Raw genomic sequence first — 19,098 nt, 5'->3', positions numbered from 1 at the left:
TGAGACACCATGAGGTACAGTTGTAGATTTACAAATTTTGTGCTTGGGTTTCAATTATAGAATGACCAAATACCCAACCCTCCACCAGTGCCCATTTCCCACCACCACAGATCCCAGTACCCTTCCCATCCCCCATCCCCCCTACCCCACCTGCCTCAGTGCCAGGGCATTCCCCTCTGTTCTCTCTCTCCTTTTGGGTGTTGTGGTAAAGTATCATGTTAAGCGAAATGAGTCAGAAAGAGAGGGATAGACATAGAAAGATTGCATTCATCTGGGGAACATAAAGTAACAAAATAGGAGACAAACACCCAAGAGTGGCCGAGATTAGTACCAGGAATTTTGCTCCATGGCTTGGAGGCCAGCCACACATGCTAGGGGGAAAGGGAGCTCAGATAGAGAAGGGAGCACCAAATAAAGGATATTGGGAGGCTCTTCCCAGGATGGGAGAAGAATGCTGAAAGTAGACTATGGACCAAGCATGATTGCCACTCAATGCCTCCTTTGGAAAACACCTCCTTACTTTTGAACTGTAGCTTTGAGTCTCTCTGATTTATTGTGTGCTTCCACCAGCAAGATGTGCCTTAAGGTAACAAAAAAGCCTGAAGAATCATATGAGCGTTCATTACCTTTAACATAAAGCTAGACCTAATGAAAACTCAAAGACTTGAGTGAATAACTCTTTTTTTTTCTTTTTGGGTCACATCTAGTGATGCTCAGGGGTTACTCCTGCCTCTGCACTCAGGAATTACTCCTGGCAGTGCTTGGCATATGGGATGCTGGGATCGAACCCAGGTTGGCCACGTGCAAGGCAAATACCCTACCGATTTTCCTATCACTCTGGCCCCTGGAATGAATAACTCTTAAGTAAATCTGTGCAGGTATATACATAACACTTGCATAAAATTTTCAATATGTTTGATAGTACTGCAAAAATTGCAGCAAAGCAACAATTGCAGCAAAGCACAACTTTTATTTAGAAAGTGCACAGAGGTAAAGATAAGGAGGTTGGGTGGGTATTTGAAGAACTTACAAGAATTGCAATATTTAAGAATGTGTGAGACTATGTAGTCAAGTATTCTGTCATATTTCAAGTCTTCTACATTAGTCACGGGCTAGACCGATAGCACAGAGGTAGGGTGTTTGCCTTGCATGTGACCGCCTGGCCAACATGGGTTCAATTCCTCCGCCCCTCTCAGAGAACCCAGCAAGCTACTGAGAGTATCTCACCCACACTCCAAAGCCTGGCAAGCTACCCATGACATATTCAATATGCCAAACACAGTAACAACAAGTATTACAATGGAGACATTACTGGGCCCGCTCGAGCAAATTGGTGAACAACAGGAGGACAGTGGTACAGTGCTACATCAATCACATCAGCTATCGCAGATGATGAGCCTCCAAATTCTACCATGGGGATAACAGACATTAGAGACCAGTCTCTTCCCTAATCAATTCAGAAAGTCATGATATGTCAATAGATTTTCTTCTTCCTCTCTCTCTTCCTCCCTAATATCTTGTTCCTCTCACCACAACCTCTGACAATTCAACCCCCACACTCTCATTATCCACCTTACGGTGTGCTCACCCACTTTTAGGTTCTTTGATGAGAATTTACATTGTATATACTTTTATTTCTACCTTATCCAGACTGTATATTTATTATAGAATTCCTGCTTTTACTATATGTTTAGTGTTTCAGGTTTTATGCGTCATTTGGTTTGAGTGGGCAGGTTATTTTAGGGATCCATGACGGCTCCAAAATTTCTCATATAACTTAATGACAATTGGTTATTCTCTTACATTGTTTCAGCTCTGGAAATGAGTCAGAGGAACACTCTACTTTGGGAAATTGGAAAAAAAATGCAATGCTATTTAATTCATGGCATTTAAGGTTTCATTAATGAAGACACATAAAATCACACATCCAATCCTCATTATTTAGTATCTAAAAGGCTACCTCACATCTAGTACTCCAGATGATCTTGCAAAGTCCCTAAAATTTGTGACAGAATATGAGCTCACTCAACACAAAAATATAGCTCTCTAAAGAATATGATGTTTATGAGATTGGGGAGTATCAATTATATGACAGACACTTTCCTCTCTGCAGCCAGTCAACAAAAGCCCTGTTTCTCTATAAATGTCACTAGTGGAGCAGAACACACATGACTTTGTTCAGACTGCATGTGAAATACCTTTTATGTGTCATTTTTAAAAGAAATGGGATAATTTAGTATCATCCTAATATCTTACATTAGCATGCAGAAACCCAAGCTCAGATAAGAAAAACTGTCCTTCCTAGCTAAGAGTTATGCTAGCACATCTTTGGGGCAGTAAGAAAAAGATAAATGATAATGAGAGAGAGAAGAAAACATTTTCATAGTGCTTTCAGCCATGATCGAAGCCCTAGGAAAGAGGCAGAGGTTTTTATTGAGAATGTATAACAGATAATACATCAAAACCCCAACAAGCAACAAGAAGGACAAACTACATATGAGGAAGAAAACCCTTCCCTGATGAGAGACTTTGTATTTCACCAGAAAAATTCTTGAGGTAACAAAAATTCAAGCAATGATTTGATACATGGAATCCATAAAATAGAGTCAATCTCATCTTAACTGTTATAGTTGTACATAATTCCTGAATTAATGCTTCTACATTAAATACATAAAGGTAGTAATAAATCACATTCTGTAAGTTTTGATAAAACTCCTAATCGGTGTCAGAGAGAGAATACAAGAGTTAGACACTTATCTTGAAAGCATCTGACTCAGTTATAGTTGCCAGTACTACAAAGTTCCTTGAGCACAAAGCTGGGAGTAGTCCCTGAGCACTGCAGAATGTAAACAATGTCATACCCTAAACAGCACTGTAGCACTGTCTTCCCGTTGTTCAATGATTTGCTCGAGCGGGCCCAGTAACTTTGTGAGACTTGTTGTTACTGTGTTTGGCATATCAAATGTCATGGGGAGCTTGCCAGCCTTTGCCGTGTGGGCAAGATACTCTCAGTAGCTTTCTGGGCTGTCCGAGAGGGGCTGAGGAATCAAACTCGGATTGACCCTGTCAGCTGCGTGCAAGGCAAACACCCTACTCACTGTGCTATCACTCCCACCATACCCCAAATAAAATTTAAGAATATATAAAAGACATAAGCTGTGAAGGAAAAGGCTCTTGGTGAAGAAAGTTGTTATCCAGAAATAATATTGAATTAGATATTTTCAGTTTCATTCCCTGAATGCACTTAGTTCCAGACCTTCTTTGTTTCACTAAAACCAGGGACCAGTGAGATAGAACAGTGTTTTATAAACTTTCCTTACATGAAGTCAATGCTGGTTCAATGCCTGGAATCACATATAGTCTGCTGATCACAGATCCAGGAGTAAGTCTTGAGCAACACTGAAATGACCCAAACAAAACAAAACAAAATATTTAAAAAATTAAAACAGTAACAGCTCCTGGGAGAGAACAAGACAGAGTCTCCTACCCTATGCCTGACTGTCTCCACCAGGGCCCAACAGCTGAAGACCACCGAGGCCCAGCCAAGGCCATGCTGGGACCACTCTCCACACACTTGGATGAGCCTCACGCATAAAAGAACTGACAGAGGAACCCAGGTGTGTGGGACCCGGGGCTGAGATCTCCAAGCCTGCACAGTTTGGGACTGGACCTGCCAGTAACTAGACAGTTACACCCACCAACTGCCGTGTAACTCCAACAACGGCCAGGATCCAGAGATCATCACACTCAGCTCCCGGAAGCGCGCGGCCACATTTGCGGCAGCGCGACATCTTATCATCTCATTCCTAATTTGATCAAACTGGCAGGCTACCAAATGTAACATGCCCACATGGCAGAGTCTGGCAAACTCCCCGTGGCCTACCCAATATGCCAAATACCAGTAACAATGATGGGTCTCATTCTCCTAACCCTGAAAAAGCCTTGAATATGGCACTTTAAAAAAAAAAATCTCAGGGCTAGGACGAAGAAGACGTTACTGGCACCTGCTCGAGGCAATCGACGAACAACAGGGTGGTCGTGATCGTGATCGTGAACATGCTCTGACATACTAAGACGTTTTTCATTTGTATGGCCCTAGTCTCTTGAGAGGGCAATTTGGATTTTAATAGCAAACGTTTTCATTTACCACATACCCACACATACTTTATTTTTATCCATGTTAGTTGTCCTTATTTGAGAACAATTTTGTATATTAGTTTTAGTCTCCCCCAAAAGTGGATTGGGAGTTTTAAGTTTGTATCCATCCTGACATAGACATCTGAGTCTTCCTTAAAGAGTATACTATTATTCTCAACACACAGAGGAGCCTAACTATTTTATTTAATCCTAAATCATTTTTTATCACAATACATTAAAAACTCATCAGGACTTCAAAGCAAAGTTTTCAAGGTATCAAATGAGTTGGTTCTTTGAGTCTTATTTATGAAAACATTCAGATATGGTTTTTATTGTTATGTCAATGACAGAATTTCATGCAAAGTGCATTGGGATATCAATTGATCATAATTCTAATAGGTACAAAGAACTTGTAGCCATTCCCCATATCAAAATCTACTTGTCCACAAACACCTTTGAGTGTCATACATCTTTGAGGGTGTGATGCCAGCTAGTTGATTTTAGAGTAAACCCTTTGGATTATTAAGCAATAATATCTAAGGTGTTTTGTTATTTTATCTTATTTTTTGGTTTTCAGGGCTCACATCTAATGGTACTCAAGGCTTCTTTCTGGCTCTGACTCAGGGATCACTCCTAGAGGGGCTCAGGGACCCATATGAGGTGCTAGAGATTGAGCCTGGGTTGACCACATATCAAGGCAAATACCCTAACTAGCATACTTTCTCCAGCCCTGTCTATAAATATTTTATTTATTTGTTTTTCAGGGCCACACCAAATAAACTTGGTGATGGTCAAGGATTATTTCTGGCTCTGCACTCAGGGATCAGTTCTGGAAGTGCTCAGGGGACCATTTGTGATGCTAGGGATTGAGTCCAGGTCAGTCGTATTATTGCTTCAACCCTGTATGGATGGTTTAATAAGAATTATTAGATCTGGTATAATTAAAAACTCCAATACTATCTAATTTATCTGAAATCAACCTCTTGTTTTCTATAAAATTCCTGTGGGGTCTTTGGGATGGTCATTGGTCTTTGTTCTATTGACCTGTATAATATAGTGAGAGAAACAAATGCTGTTTTCTTTAAAAAAAAAAAAAAAGGTATTTATTTATTTATTTATTTATTTATTTTCCTTTTTGGCAATGTGATACTCAGGTTTGCTTCTGGCTCTGCACTCAGGAATTACTCCAGTCAGTGCTTGGGGGACAATATGGGATTCCAGGAATGGAACCCAAGTTGTCCGCGTGCAAGGCAAAAAGCCCTACCTGCTATACTATTGCTCTGGCCCCAAAGCAAAAATGCTCTTGAAAGGCCTTTCAAATCTAGAGTTTAATGATGTCTGTCAGTTTTGAAATTCTCTATTTTGAGCTTTACCATATTTATATCTAATGTTGCTGTCACCTGAAAGGCTTGGGAAGCTAAGTATTACAAATGTAGTGTGATGGATGTTTGAATTTTCCATTAATAAGTCTATTCATCATATACAGGGTATATTAACATAGCAGCTAAAATAGAACAAATGCCTGGTTTAATGCCTTTAATAAAGAATGCTAATGGACTAATGAATGTGAATATAGCCTTCATAGTAAGTAACGCCAGCTTGCTGCAATGATTGTGACACAAATCTAACAAAAGTTGTGGGCAGTTTAATAAAAGATTGCTTTTACACTATGGAGATCAGGATCAAAATAATGGAAGCAGTAGCATTTTAATTTTTACTTGAAGGATCTGTGGAAGAGTTTAGTTTGCTTACTTTCAGGTATGATAGCTTCATAGAGTTATAATTTTTACAGTATGCATTCAATGAAATTAGCGACATATAAAAATGAATATAAGGAACAGGGTTGAAATATACAAAAGCTATAGGAAACGTTGTAGTGGTTGAGAATAATTAAACATTGCTGTGAACCCTATCTATATATCAGAATCACCCAGAAACACCCAGGGAACTGCTTTAAGTATCAATATTGCAGACCTATTCTCAAAATATTAATTAGTCCATATTAGATCCAAAGCATTAGTAACATAAAGTTGCAAGTAGGAATGTATTGTTTAGATTATGGTGGGGCCCTGTAAGACATTAGTCAAATTACATATATGGTTATAGTAGCTGATGAGATTACATGGCGTCAGAGGCAGTTTGTGGGTGTGACTACTAAGCTACTAGAAAACTATAAAACAACAAAAGCCTCCATCCCTCTTGGAGATCCCAGCAAGCTACCAAGAGTATCCCACCTGCACGGCAGAGCCTGGCAAGCTACATGTGGGGTATTTGATATGCCAAAAATAGTAATAATAACAGGTCTCATCCCCTTTATCCTTAAAGAGCCCCCAATATGCCAGCCCCCAATATGCTACCTATCATGCGACAGGGATGAATGGAGACGTTACTGGTGCCCACTCAAGCAAATCGATGAACAACGGGATGACAAGTGACAAGTGAGTAGTGATTGCAATAGAATTTGTAATGAGTTGGAGAGAGATCTATTGTCTTAGAAACTGATTTCGAAGGAAAGATTTTTCTAAAATATACACTTCATGAGGCTGAGAGATTTACAGTGGGTAAGATGCTGACCTGGATTCAATCCCTGGTACCACATGAGGTCTCCTAAGCTCCTTCAGGAGTGATTCCTGAGCACAGAGTGTGGAGTAAGACTTGAACATTGCTGGGTGTAGCTCAAAACAAAAACATAATAATAAATAAAAATAAATTAATAGAAGGTGAGTTTGATAGTAGAAGGTATGGTTCCTGACTGTGATTGTAGGAAGAAAAGAACTATATTACATTGTTAAGGTAAAAGGAAGGTCAGAGCAAATATTGGTAACACTTGTAGGTCAAACAGCATCAAGAAAAGACAATAATCAATTCATTTTCATTGCATCATCAGACAAGATATAAAAGCAGCCAAGGGAGTCATCAGTGAATGAAAGAATAAAAATATTGTTATATATAGGTATGAATTCATATATATACATATATATGTATCTTGTGACTTCATTACAGCAAAACAAGAAATCTTGCTATTTACCACAGCTTGGATAGTCTTGTGTTTTAGGTTCACTATTCTAGATGAAATAATTCAAACAGATAAATATAAATATATTATTCTAGTGTGAATATATAAAATTTGCTATATAGCCTCATTTATTTGTAGAATAGAAAAGGTTAAAGAAATATAAATAGGATGAGACTCATCAGAACTCAGGATAGCAAAAGAAAAAATGTTTTTCAAGGTGAATAAGCGAGTTATAAAATAATTAAGTTATGGGGATCTAATGTATGATATTGCCATTGCAGTTAGTAATGCTTTATGATGTATTTACTACATCATATTTGTGATGTACTTGCAGGTTATTAACAGAATAGATTCTAAACATTATTACTAGGTAAAATAAATGGTAAATAGTCAGATGGCTATGTTATCTAGCATTATGGTGGTAATCATTTTTTAGTTATATGTGAATCAGATGAATAAATTCTGCATTATACAATATTATCTGTCAATTGCATCTCAACAAATGTAAAAGTATGCCAGTTAAAAGTTTGAAATTAATGGAAGTGATCTATATGAGCAGGAGGTGAAGAGATCTGTGGAAAAGGCACATCCAAGGGTTTATTACAAATAAGATTCTGGGCCAGAGAAATAGAACAGCAGGTAAGGTATTTACCTTGCATGAGGCCAACCTAGGTTCAATCTCCAGCATCCCACATGGTCCCTTGAACTCACTAGGTTTGATCCCTGAGTGCAGAGTCACGAATAAGCCTTGGGCACTGCTAGTTTTAGTCCCCCACTAATTTTTTTAATTTAAAATGAGATTCCACTGTTGTAAAGGTAAAGGTAAAGGCCCTCCCGTTGATCGTCGATTTGCTCGAGCGGGCCCAGTAACGTCTCCATTGGAGACTTTGTTGTTACTGTGTCTGGCATATCGAATACTCTCGGTAGCTTGCCGGGCTCTCCGAGAGGGGCGGAGGAATCGAACTCGGGTCGGCCATGTTGGCCGCTTGTAAGGCGAACGCCCTACCCGCTGTGCTATCGCTCCTTTTAATATCTATCGTTATTTAGTAAGATTTATCAAATTGCCTAAGAAAATAATGTGAAATATAGTAGGCTTACTTGTGGAATCTCACGAAATCTGGAGAGCTGTGAAGAGGTTTCATAGTGCTTTAGGAGCTGTTCTGAACAGTTAGTATACTGCCCTCTAGGTTAGAGAACTAACCCTAGACTAGCTGGTCATATATAAGAGCATGGGTTTTCAATTTTTGCCTGCAGACCACTAGTGGTACACAGGCAAAAAATGGTGGAAAGCCACTTCGTTAGAAAATATTCTGAAATGTAACAATCACAGAATCAATGAAGCAACAAAAAAGTCCAGTCTTACTAATATCAACATGGGCTTCTTGTAAGGGTGGTTCAGGATTCTATGATCTTCACTAGTTTGATAGTACAACCTGTGTCTGAGGACCTTTGAAAGTGCAGCAAATATATATGTAAAGGATATATAAGAAACTGTAGAGGTCTACAAGCATTAAATAGAGAGACAATAAGAATTCAGATATTCTCAAAATACTTAAAGATAGTCTAGAGGTGCTTTGGATTTAGGCAATAGCAGTTTTATACATATAGCCCAAGAAACATAGGAATCGCAAGTCAAAAGGAAGCAAGACTTTTCATGTGTTGAGGCCTGGATGAAAATGGAAAAAAAGTTTTTCTTTGCTGTTTCTGCTATCCCCCAGCATAGATAAATCTGGACCTCATGAAGTTATGAATCAGAGTGTTCTGACATATGCAGCTAATAGAACATGCATTAACTTTAAAATTGGGATCCCTGTTCTGAGTGCCCATGATTTTATTCTTTGTTTCTAGAATATTAGCCCCTTCTAATCTGAAAGTGAAATCTTCAGACACGTTTCACCAACTCTCTTACGATAAATCCTCTAACCCTTTGGTCTTTTCTTTTTCAGGTTTATTCTCTTTACCCAGGAGCAGATCACAGAAATGATTCCCGACTGGATCAAATTCTGAATTATTGAGACAATTAACAATGTCTCAAAGTGGGTGAGTTCTCATTTTAGGGAGTATATTACTGCTGTGATTAATCAAAAGCATGTGTAATGTGTTGGGGATGGCAATGGGGTTCATAGGTGATGCCTGCATGGTTCAAGGGGAAAATTAATGAGATTTTTCCAAGTCTGTCCAGTGACTCTGGTGTAAGAAAAAGTACTACTTTAAGTTCAAGGACTGGCTCTGATTTACACATGTGTGTGACTTATGATGAGGCTATCACTCCAAATCACATTTTGCTTTTACACAATATAGGCATAAGAACTTGAATGCTCTGATAGATTTAAGTGTGCTAAATAGAAAGTCACAGAATGCTAAGGATTCCTGTACCCAATAAGTACACAGAGACTGGGGTACTAAGCTGGGCTCATCACATGCACATGCACATGCACATTCCATTCTGGATAAAATGTCCATGATTTAAATAAACATGCATAAATGATTCTGATGGTGAATAATAATCTCCAGTCATCAGAATTACCACCATGAGAATATACCATCAGAATATATTATGAGGATATATTCTTACATCCTCTCTCGAATGCAGAGGAAGATCTGAGAGAAGTTGGGTGAGTATTAGTGCCAGAGACAGATTAGCAAACTGGAAATAGAAGAGAAATCGACATGAATAGAGGCTCTCAATTATCTAAGAAGACAAAGGGAAATAAGCAAAGTTGATTTTATTTTGTGCAACTCCAAGAAGGAGCAGAACCACAATCAGGAGAGGCTACAACACGTGACAGCTGTGCCCAGATATTAGAAATAGTCCAACAATTTATTTAGGACATCAAGGCAATATTCCTGGAGCAGAGAGATAACACAGTGGGAAAGTGCTTGCCTTGAAAGCAGTTGACCTGGTTTCAATCCCTGGCGTCACCTATATTCCCCTGAGCACTGCCAGGAATGATCCCTGTGTGCAGAGCTAGGAGCAAGCCCTGAGCACAACTGTGTATGACCCAAAAAACAGACACAAATAATCAAAATACACAATTCCTTATTTGTATAGAGGTAGTAGTAAAATGAATTTTAGATGTCTCTTCTCAGACTTGGAGCTTATGTTTGTGTGATTAAACAAAATATTATTTGCTCAGTAATGAGGATGGGGAGTAGGACGTGGTCCTTGACATTGGCCCTTTTGATTTCATTTTGATTTGTCTTCAGCAAAATGTGAGCCTTATTCTCGCTCAGTTTTCTCACAAGATAAATGGTGTGGCAATGCCTGTTGCTGATCTCAGAAACAGATGATGCTAGTAAATGCTCTCAGACCCCTTGGGATGCTTGCCTGAATGGAGGTTTTCCTATTGACATTTTCACGGCTCTGAAGAAAATGCCTCATAAATTTGTGAATTTATAGATGGCATGACACTTTCTTCAAAAGGTGACTGAGGGAATAAAATAAAGTATATAAAATTGCTGGGTAAATATCTGGTCCATACTCATATTTTCAATAAACACTAGAATTCACGTCCACCTGGCAGATACTGAAAGCATCAAAGTATCAAAAAATTGAATGCACACATCGCCTCTAGAAAAAAATGTTTCAAGGACCTCAAACTTTATGAAGGGTCATTTACCACCAAGGACTGAAAAAAAGCTAATTAGTATATACCAGCTACTCTCCAGACTTTCTGAGTCTTGGTGATATCTGCATTATTGTGGGATTTCACCCCTCTATCAATCCCATATCTCTTCTCTGTCTTTCACAGGAACTGATATCCAATCCTGAATAAGTTGTGGCTTTAATACTTTTAGGTGGTAAGTTTTGCTTCAGAGTGTCACAAATGCTCAGGAGCTATTCCTTGCTTTGTGCTCAGGAGTAACTCCTGGTGCTGCTCAGACAACTAAATAAGATGCTGGTCGCATGCAAAGCAAGTATCTTATCCCTGTACTATCACTCCAGTCCCTGCCTTCATACTCTATTGCAGTGTCTGTTACCAGAGAACCTCAACTGTATGTCCACAATCCCAGAAAAAACTTGAACAGAATTGTGGAATAGAGATGACAAACAGAAGTTCTTGTTCCAGCGTTATGTAGCTACATGAACACATACATTTCTCTAGCCTTGAATCAACAGGTTAATATCAAGGAATTGTGGACAGATAATTTCTAGAGGCTACAAAGGCCCATCCCAAAGAATCCTATGTTAACAGAAGGAAACACTCCTATGATGTTGTCTTTATTTTAGCATGCCTGTCTTCTTCGTTTGATGAATGTTTTTAGATCACAGACTATCTTTCATTTAAACATAACCTGAAACACATATTTACCTGGATAAGTTCTTGCAGGTCTTCAACAAGTGAGTTTTCAACTAAAACACATTTTCCCTAAGGTTCCTCTGAATGAGAAATACATAATAAAGTCACTTCACAATGCTCTTTCCAATTGTCCTTTCCACAAAAGTTAGCCCACTTAATGAAGATCGGTTTGCTTTCACATAAATTTCTTTAGAACAGGAACATATCGAAGAAACTGCTTCATTAAATGAAGACATGGCACACTAATTCAGTCAGCTGTCATAGTCAGGTGCTATAATTTCACAAAACATTTTTCAGTCAAGTGTGTTTATATTTTTCCAATAAATTATAATTGCATTGCATTTATTTTGTTTCCCTATAGGAAAACAAGGTTGAGAGTAACCAAAGATAAAAAGGGTAATGAATATCTGGGATAGGAAAGACTGCAAAGAAATTTAGGAAAGAACAGGAAATGACATTTCTAAAAAATTTTATAAATTATAACCATTGTTCTAAGCCCTAAACAGATATTGAATTCAGTAATTATAATTAACATATGAAAAAAAGAGTCACAAAGGGACTAATCCTTTTCCTTGATTTCTATAAGAACAGTTGCAGAGGTAGAAATAAAAAGCCAGGCACTTTTGTTTCTAATGTGTAGATTTAATTTAATAAATAAATAAATAGAAATGGATCACTAAAATATATCTAAAGTACAAATCCTTATGGGTAACAGCATTAGTTAGTCAAAGTCATTAAAAGAAATTATTTGTGATAGATTGAAGTAATATTTATTGTATTTATATGCAGAATCTATTTTTAAAGTCAAACTCATAATAACTGAGAACAGAATCTTGTTACCAAAGGCAACTGTCACATATGTTATGATGTTAATTAATGTGATTGTGGTCATCATTTTATAATATGTACATATACCAGAGCATCTTGCTATACCTCTTTAATATATATATAATTTTTAGTTATAAATAGTAAACATATTTTTAAAAAACTTATTGTATAAGAAACATTGGTCTAAACCTGAGGTTTCCAAATTTATTTGACCCACAAACCTCTTTTTGGAGAAAAAAATCACTCAGAACTTCCCTGAGAAATCTACCTTTTCCCTCACATTTTTTATATTAAAGCACCCTGATACACAGTTATTCATAGTTGAGTTTCAGAAATGCAATATTGCAGCACCAATTCCACCACCAGTGTCAATTTTCCTCCATTAATGTTCCTTGATTTGTTTCCATATAATACCTCCACCCCAAGCCCTAGCCTGCTCTCTTGGCAAGTATCTTTCTAAGTTTGGTTATTAAAGTCTGGATCTCAATTTCAGAGTTGTTGACTCTTTTCTTAAGTGTTTTGAAGTTTTCATGGTACAGGTCCCTCATGTCTTTTATTAAATTGATTCTGAGGTACTTGGTATCATGGACACTATTTTAAATGGGGTAGACTCTTTGATCTATTTCTCCTCTGCTTCATTATTTGTATATAGAAATGGAACCAATTTTTTTAAATATTTTTTTAATTTTTTATTTTTAGTGAAACACCATGAGGTACAGCTGTAGACCTACAATTTTTTGTGCTTGGGTTTCGACCACACAATGATCAAACACCCATCCCTCCACCAGTGCCCATCTTCCACCACCATGGATAATATCCCTCCCACCCCCATCCCTCCCAAGCTTGAAATACTTTTTTTATGAACCATTTTCCTGTAGGTTTTCTTTCACTGTATGTTCTGCCTCTAATTACATTGCAAATTTACATACACATTTATATTTCTCATATATATTCTTTTTTTTCCCCCTTTATTTTATTTTATTTTTTTTAAAGTTGTAGATTTACAATTTTTTGTGCTTTGGTTTCAACCATACAATGATCAGATACCCATCCCTCCACCAGTGCCCATTTTCCACCACCATGGATAATATCCCTCCCACCCCCATCCCCCCATCCCCCCTGTCTCTGTGGCAGGGCAATTCCCCGTGTTCTCTCTCTCCTCTTGGGTGTTGTGGTCTGCAAAAGAGGCATTGAGTGGCAAACATGTTCAGTCCATAGTCTACTTTCGACATGCATCTCCCCTCCTGGGAGGATCCTCCAAACATACCTCATTTGGTGCTCCCTTCTCTATCTGAACTGCCCCTTCCTCTAGGATACCTGGCTGGCCTCTAAGTCATGGAGCAATCCTCCTGGTGCTGATCTCAGCTACTCCTGGGTATTAATCTCATACTTTGTTACTTTATATCCCCCAGATGAATGCAATCTTTCTATGTCTATCCCTCTCTTTCTGACTCATTTCGCTTAGCATGATACTTTCCATATTGCACCACTTGTATGTAAATTTCATGACTTCATCCTTTCTAAGAGCTACATAGTACTCCATTGTGTAGATGTACCAAAGTTTCTTTAACCAGTCATCTGTTCGTGGGCATTCAGGTTTCTTCCAGTTTCTGGCTATTGTAAAGAGCGCTGCAATGAACAAACAAGTGCAGATGTCACTTCTACTGTACATTTTTGCCTCTCTGGGATATATTCCCAGGAGTGGTATTGCTGGGTCAAATGGGAGCTCAATTTCTAATTTTTTGAGAATCGTCCATACTGTTTTCCAGAAGGGCTGAACCAGTGGACATTCCCACCAACAGTGAAGGAGTGTCCCTTTCTCGCCACATCCACGCCAGCATCGGTTGCTTTTGTTCTTTTGGATGTGGGCCAGTCTCTGAGGTGTGAGATGGTATCTCATTGTGGTTTTGATCTGCATCTCCCTGATGATTAATGATGTAGAGCATTTTCTCATGTGCTTTTTTGCCATTCGGATTTCTTCTTTGAGAAAGTTTCTGTTCATTTCATTGCCCCATTTTTGGATGGGGTTGGATGTTTTCTTCTTGTGGAGTTTAACCAGTATTCTGTATATCCTGGATATCAACCCCTTGTCAGATGTGTATTCGGTGAATATCCTTTCCCATTCTGTAGACTGTCTTTGTATTTTGGTCACTGAGAAATGGAACCAATTTTTGTGTATTGACTTTGTAGCTGGCCACTTTGTTGTATTGGTTTATTATTTCTAGGAGCTTTTGAGTGGACTCTTTAGGGTCTTCAATATATATCATCATGTCATCTGAAATAGAGATAATTCGACTTCCTCTTTTCCTATTTATATCTCTTTGATTTTTTTTTCCTTGCCTGATTGCAGTTGTCAAGAATTTTGATGCAATGTTGAATAAGAGTGGGGAGAATGGACATCCTTGCCTTGTGCCTGATCTTAGAGGGAATGCTTTCAGTTTTTCACAATAAAGAATATATTGGTTATGGGCTTTTTAAAGATAACTGCTACTAACTTGAGGAAGGTTTCTTCCACCCACATTTTTTAAGGTTTTTGTTATAAATGGGTGTTGGACTTTGTCAGAAGATTTTTTCTGCATTAATTGGTATGAGCATATTATTTTATCTTTTCTTTAACTTGTGTGGTTATTGTGTTATTGAAAATATATCTAAAGTGAGGGATGAAAATCAAACCACCAGTTGCACTCAAGGTTACTATGGCCTCTCGTTCCAGGCCTGCTTCCCCAGGCAGTATCACCCACTTTGAGGAAACACTAGCTCTAATATATAGGATGTGAATAATTATTAAGCATATTTCCTGTTCAAAAATTTTTTTTCAGTATGTAGCTGGGGAGAAAAGATTTTAAGTGCATAGAAAGAGAATGAGCTGCTCAAGGCAATGAAACTGGAATTTCATTTTCCTCTAATTTAAGAACTAAGATCCTGTGTCAAGGAGGGCAGTCCAGGTTGGCTAGAATAAAGACCTTTCCCCACTCCTAATTAATTTACTGATAAACATGAATAATGTCCTGTTTCCTCATCCTTCCTCTGACCTCCCCTTTCAAAGTTTTCCTCTCCTAGCCCATTCTCCAGTGTTGTCAGAGAGGTCCCCTGAAAATACAGATCACATTATGGCACCCCATAACTTAGCAGTTCAGTGACTCCTTAGCCCCTCAAGGATAAAATATTTTTCTCTGTACAGCTATGAAGTTTATAGATGTCTACTGACTCACTAAATTACTAATGAACTACCATAGAAGAGCAAAGAATATCCAGGTGTTCTGAATCCAGTGCTATAACCAGATCGGATGCCACATTTCAAGGAGTTGTTTGCACAGTGCCCTGAAAATCATCCACATTTTTCATTTACTTTCAAATATAAATTGACATGAAGATAGAATTTTCCTGTAACCACCTCCAGCTGTTTTCATGAGGATTGTTTTAAAGACCATATAAGCTGATATGGAAGGATCCCCTAAATAAGCTTCCCTCAAAACTCTTTTCATTCAAGCAAAGACTCTTCACAGCAAAACCCTTAAAGTTATGAATTCAGGACTCATAAAATTTCAAGAGTGCTTTAAAAGCTTGAAGCTATTCTGGTGAAAGTCCAGAGAGAAGTCAGTCCAATCTGCGAATATTGTTCATATGGGTATATAATATAGACATGCTGTTCATATGGGTATATAATATAGACATAGAGGTCTGGTTTCCTCTGCAGAAAAGGAATGCAGTACAGTGACATTTCTGAAATTCTAAACTCAAGTCAGGGTGGTGGTAGGGGGCAGTCATTACACATATGCCAAGGTATGCTCCATGAATGCAAACACTCAAAGGATCATTTTTAAGGATGCATACAGGTTTTCCTCCTGGCCACCCAGCATCCGGCCTTTCTTAAAGGGTCTCTCTTGGAAAATAAAGTTAGTGATTTTCTCCCCAATAGGCCCACAAAGCAGGAACAGATGTGACACAAGTAACCTCTACTTTGTGCATAGCTCAGAGAAAAAAAATGACACAGACTAAAGCAGGGGATCTGGCTCCGTGCCAAAGAGAAGGACAATTGGAGTTGAAGCCGCTAATGACATGGTTCACCTCAACTTGCTCCTTTGTGCATGCGCAGGAAGTGCAGGTGGGGAGAAAGGACTGAGATTCCAAATGAAGATTTTTGCAAAAGGTTGTTGTTCTTCTCAGCTCTATGTACTTTTGTTCCCCACGTCAACAGGCCCAAACTCCTTGATCTATTTGTCTACAAGTGCATGGTAGATGTGACAGTACATGCTAGTGGTTAGAACCAGAAACTGATACCATGAGCTAGAATTTAACTCTGGCATTCACCAATGACACCATTGCTAAAATCTGTGTCTCATTCTTGGATATCCACACGAAGGTTTAAAAGATCATGTACTACCATCCTGTGTATTTTAAGAATTTGACAGACAGAACGTGAGGAACACTTAGTACAATGCCCAACATACGTCAAGTTTCTGATGAATGTTTGATAAGTGTTGTTGTCATGTTACCCTCATGTTTACACTCAATTTGGGTGAATTTCTTATTTCCTCACTAGAAAACAGGTCTCCTAGATGTCCAAAATATCTAGATTTGCCTTAATAGTCAACTGCCTTAATCTGTTTCAGTGTTGTGCTGGTAAAAGTTAAAACTCTGGCTCTCTAAAAGAAAAGTCCAGTGGTTGTAGTATTTGCCCATTTCTTTCCTGTAAATAGTCCCACTGTGATAGATTTCATGCTATCAACATGATGTGTGATGCCAACTGATAACACAAAATTCCCCAGAACTTAACAATGGTCTCATAAAGCAATACAAGTCTGCTTCAGTGTACTGCTGAATGCATGTACAAAGAAAACAAAAAAATCTGTGAAATAGCATGTTAATAAATTAAAAGATTAATGATTCCCATCAGAAATTCACAGAGATAAGTGAGCTCAAATATGCTACCACTTATTTTTCCATATTAATTGAAGCAAATTTGACAAATGGAAATTGTCTATATTTAAGACTCACAACATAATGTTTTAATATAACTATACATTATGAAACAATTATAATTATTAAGCTAATCAATAAATTCATTCATCATCTCCCATAGTTAGCACTTTTTTATTTGACTTGATAAAACCACTTAAAATTGATACTTACTAGTACATTTCAAGTATATAATGAAATTAAATTAATTATAGTTACAAATTTTACATTAAACCTCCCAGAACTATATACTCTATCTATAAACTGTAATTTTTGATAAAAGCCTCTGCGTTTACTCTTTCTCTATGCTCTGACAACTGCCATTATGTTCTATGATTCTGTGACTACTTTAGTCTCCAATGTAGGTGAGATCATAGAATACTTGTCATAGTGTGTCTGATGTATTTCACTTAATATAACATCCTCTATGGTCATCTGCATTGTCATGAACACAAAAATTTTCTTCTTTTAAATTTTGAGAAATTTCTGTGTGTGCATATGTGCATCACACTTAATTTATCTTTGGTTGCCCTTCTATCTTTGCTATTGTGAATAATTGTGCAACCATAGGAGTTGTTACTTTTTAAGCACCATGCTTATTCACTCACAAGAGGTCTCTGATGAATAGAAATATTTACTAAATGTTTTTATAAAAAGTTTGACCCCTCAAATATTTTTTGCTGAATATCATAAGGAATATCCACATAATAACCAAGCTCATTGAGGTTTCTTGGGAGTTCAAGATAGTGCTCTGTCTAATGTTCATTGATTTTTAAGAAGGTCTTTAATTCTGTTGAGACTGAAGCGGTCATCAGCCCTAGCCAAATAGGGCATTCAAACTCAATACATCAGGATCCTCCATGAGCTGTATTACGGATTCACTACCAGGATCTCAACATTCTACAAGGAATTAATCATCCATGTCAAGAGAGGGGTTTGGCAGGGTAATACATTTCACCAAAATTCTTCAGTACCACCCTCAAGAACGTCGTTTGACGACTGGAATGGAAAAGAATGGGATTGAAGATAGACGGTCAGCAACTACACCACCTCTGCTTCCCTGATGACATCGTTCTAATAACACCAAACGTTAGCCAAGAGGCACAAATGCTGGCTGACTTTGACCATGAGTGTGGAAAGGTGGGACTACAGCTGAGTCTCACGAAGACAATGTTTATGAGAAATGGTCTCGTTCCTGACGTTCCATTCACTTTCAACACAACAAACATCTCCGAGTGCAACAGTTATGTGTACCTAGTTGGACAAGTCAACATGATGAATGACCTGGCTCCTGAGTTGCACAGGAAGAAGAGAACAGCTTGGAACGCCTTCAAGAGTATCAAAGAAATAGCTAAGAGGACGAAGAACCTCCGGCTCCGAGCACATCTCTTTGATTCCACTGTTCTTCTTGCATTAACATACACCTCAGAGACCTGGACCCTACAAAAACAGTATGAGAATGCTATTCAGTTCTTCCAAAGAGGAATCAAAAGAGTTATGCTGGGAGTATCACGCTTCACTTAAATTAGAGAAAGAATCTGGAGTTTTCACCTCCATCGACAGTCAAGAATCAGGGATACTGTCTCATTTGCCATGATCACAATCACAATCATGACCATCCTGTTGTTCGTCAATTGCCTCGAGCAGGCCCCAGTAACATCCCCTTTGTCCTAGCCCTGAGATTTTTAAAAAGTGCCATATTCAAGGCTCTTTCAAGCTTAGGAGAATGAGACCCATCATTGTTACTGGCATTTGGCATATTGAGTACGTCACGGGGAGTTTCCCAGACTCTGCCGTGTGGGCAGGTTACATTTGGTAGCCTGCCGGTTTGTCCAAAGTAAGAATGAGATAGTAAGA

The sequence above is a fragment of the Sorex fumeus genome, unplaced genomic scaffold (genome assembly GCF_029834395.1).
Source record: "Sorex fumeus unplaced genomic scaffold, SorFum_2.1 ptg000129l, whole genome shotgun sequence".
In the NCBI taxonomy this organism is placed as follows: Eukaryota; Metazoa; Chordata; class Mammalia; order Eulipotyphla; family Soricidae; genus Sorex; species Sorex fumeus.
This window is presented reverse-complemented; position numbering follows the sequence as displayed.